A 3,873-nucleotide genomic window follows, 5' to 3' on the forward strand; every position below is an offset into this window, starting at 1 on the left:
TTAAAAATAATTTTATTTAACAGGAATTAAACAATGTACAGAAAGAAAAGGTGCTGGTATCAAGATCTGTTTGTGTTCCTTCCCACGGCTTTCTGGTCTTCTTCAGCCATCATGAGGCGCTTCTGAGCCCCTTCATCAGCATCCTTGTCTGAGCGCTCCAGGACATGGCGAGACCGAGCCTTGTCCCACTGACACATTTGCTCCGCAAAGGCATCGCATCCCGAAGGCGCTCTCGTTCTCTCCACCCGTCCTCTGATTCTGCTTTCGGTGTCCGTTCTTCATGCTCCCCTGTCTTCCTTTTCCTTTTTTTAGAAATGTCTTCCTCTTCTTCCTCCTCCTCATCACAGTGCTTCTTCCTGGGATGTTTCCATTTTTTACGCTTTTTCTGGAGGCTGCTCTTACTCAGAATCCCACTTTCCTCACTGCTCTCTTCACTCTCTTCCAACAACTTGTAAGATCTGTTCTTCTCTAGCAGGGCTCGAGCCTCTCGCTCTGCTACCATAGCTGGCTTTTCTACCACCGGCTTCCCTGGTACCTTGTGCCACAGCTGGATGGCGAAGTCCCGCGCGGGCGCGCTCAGGTCCAGCGCATCTTCCAGGTGCTGCAGGAACTCCTCCGCCTAGGCCTAGCGCTGCATCTTGGCCATGAGGAACCCCTGGAGGTGCCGCTGGCTCAGCCCCAGCACCAAGTGCAGCACCTCCTGCAACCTGTGCTCCTGCTCAGTCGGATCCTCCATGGCCACTCACGCTCTTGGCTCCCAGCCGCGCATCGCAGCCCGCAGAGCCGAGGCTGAAGCTCCAAGCTTTGGCTCTGCAGCCAAGCTGCCTCACAGGTGGGATTTAAACCGTCTCACAAACCGAACCGTCTTCCGGCACCGCCCGAGTCCAGACAGGATTTCAGAGTTATATTCTGATCCTGGATTAATTCCACCCTAAACGGGGTGGGAGCCTGGGGGTAGACTAAGGATTATGCAAATTGTCAGCGGTTTACTGTTTAGCTTTAGTTTGGTAGAGGATGCAGAGTACCTGGCTTCTTGGTGATTAAGAGTCCATCATTATGGTACCAAGTGAATAAGAAAAAATAGAGAAAGCTATTCCCTTACTGGCATGCTATCCAAGGTATTAGATTACTATGTTGGGTGTAAATCCTGAATTTGTTACTTTACTAATTTTTTGATATATCTAATTGTCCAAACTTCTAATTTCCCAGAAAAATAGAAGTAATGATAGCACTTGAATTATGAGGACTAAATGAATTTACTATTGAAGAGCTTCTAGGCAGTGCGATTTATTATGATTGGGCTCCATAAATGTTACTATTTTTAGAATTATCATAACTCTCTAAAGTAGCTACCGAAGTATACTAATAACTTTGCTCTTCTATGATATTGAAAAGTCTATTTTCCTTTTTAAAATTTGTGTGTGCATGTGTGCATATGTATGTATGTGTGTGTGTGAGAGAGAGAGAGAGAGCAAAAGAGAGAGAGAGAGGGAGAGAGAGAAAAAGAGAGAGAGGGAGACAGAGAGAGAGAGAGAGGGGGAGAGAGAGGGGGAGAGCCCATACATGCGGGAATGTACCTGGGTATGTGCCCATTATGTGCTTGAACTCAGGGCCAGGGCACTGTCATGAGCTTTTTGGCTCTAGTGTAGTGTTCTACCACTTAATCCACTTCTTACTTTTTTGGGGACGTGATTAACTGGACATCTGAATCACATACATTCCTGACCAGGCAGTCTTTGAACTGGGATCCTCAAATCTTAGCCTTCTGAGTAGCTAGGATTACAGGCATGAGGCATTATCTCCCAGTTGAAACATCTTTGGAAAATCTTTTCTGCATTACATTTAATTAGTACATTATATTTAATTAGTGGTTTCAATCGAACATGTCACTTTCTGAGTGCAATGCATGTTGATCCATGCCACGCCTTCAATCATTTTTCCCAATTTCTCCCAATCTTTTCCATTTCTCAAGTTACCTAGGTCCATTTTGATATAAAATTCCTCACTCTTCCTCTCTCTCTGGATCAATCTGATGTAGGGCATCTGAGCTGTTTCCTTAACATGGTTGTATAGTAATTAGTGCATCAATGAACATGGAGGTATATATATGTATATATATATATATATATCTTTATTGTATACTGACTTTCAGTCTTTTGGATAAATTCCCAAGAGGGTTACTGCTGGAACATAAGTAGTTCTAAATACCTATCTTACCTGAAAACTCTTTTTAAAATTTAAAGAGCTTGTAACATAGTGTATTGGAAATAAATTATTTTCACTATAGACTATTAGAGGTAGAATGATGTAAATTATATGCATATTTTTCTAGCAGTACTTTTTTATTTTTCTGCTGGTCATGGGGTTTGAACTCTGGGCCTGGGCACAATCCCTTTGCTCTTCAGCTCAAGGCTATTGCCCTGGCCCTTGAGCCAGGGGCCACTTCCAGTTTTCCTAGTGGTTAATTGGAGATAACAGTCTCATGGTATTTAGTACCCTGGCTGGCTTTGAACCCAGATCCTCAGATCTCATCCTCTTGTGTAGCTAGGATTACAGGAGTGAGCCACCACTCCTGGCTTTTTTGTAGCAATTCTGAAAAATGGATACACAGGGAAGAAAGAAAATGAGTTGAGAGAAGAAGGCCAGTAGTTGTGGAGACATACAATTGGTAAATTCATAAACTAGCCAATTCAAGATTATGATGTATGTACATATGTATACATGCATTGATGAGTTCATAGAAACATACACACTCTGAAGACAGGTTACTATTACCAATATATAATTTATTTAATAAACATACAGAAAATTTAAACAGTGATGGGTATAAAGATAGTGTGTTTGTCACTGAAAGACTTCTTCAAAGAATATATCTACAGCAAAGTCTGGACGATATATGTTCCATGTCTTTTCTTTATGTGGATTGTCCAGGTCAGCTTGTGTTAAATAAAGTCTAAGGACAGGAAAAAAAGTCATTACATTTTCTTTTAGGGCTTACAGTATGTGATTGTAGTTCTTAATGTACTATGTTATTTCTCTTCTCGTTTTTTTGCCCTTATGGTTTTTCTCATGTTGTTACTGTGTGTGACTTGCTACCTGGTATATTGTATACACATTTATTTGTTTATTTGAAACAGGGAAGGGATGGGGGGAAAAGAGAGGACTGGGAGGTGGAGGAGGGGACAAAAGCATGAGAAGGGGTACAATTATATGAGAAGTAATGCACCTACTACCTGACGAATATAACTATAATCCATCTGTACATTCTCCCGACATTAAAAAAAGAACAATAAAACCAAAACAGAATAGTCATCCAATAGCACACCCTTGTTTACAAAGAGACTTGCTGGCTGCAACCAGGATTTAAGTCCTACTTGTCTTCACTACTTAGCCCATTCTGCCTCTTTGGAATGACATAAAAGACCTTAATCTTCAGAAACAAATTGATCAGTCACAACATGCCTGTTAGAGAATTACTGACACCCACATTGAGCATATTATCTAAGTGTTTTGTAAAACTTTTTAAATTTCATTTGTCAGGTAGTAGGAGGTGCAGGTCTTCTCACACATTAATACACCTTCTCATGTGTTTCTCCCTGTTTCCCTCCACCCACCCCCTTCCAATCATGTTGTTTCGCCCCTTTCCCTACTTCAAATAAACAAACAAACATATATTCTAAGTGTTTATAATTAACAAAAGTTACCAAGGGGCTGGGAGTTTGGCCTAGTGTAAGAGTGTTTGCCTAGCATGCATGAAGACCCAGGATCAATGACTCAGTACCACATACATAGGAAAAGCTGACAGTGGTGCTGTGGATCAAGTGGTAGGACTCTAGCCTTGAGAAGGCCAAAGAACAGTGCAGAAGCCATGAG

This window comes from Megascapheus bottae, unplaced genomic scaffold (genome assembly GCF_031878675.1).
Source record: "Megascapheus bottae isolate mThoBot1 unplaced genomic scaffold, mThoBot2.hap1 HAP1_SCAFFOLD_40, whole genome shotgun sequence".
Taxonomy (NCBI): Eukaryota; Metazoa; Chordata; class Mammalia; order Rodentia; family Geomyidae; genus Megascapheus; species Megascapheus bottae.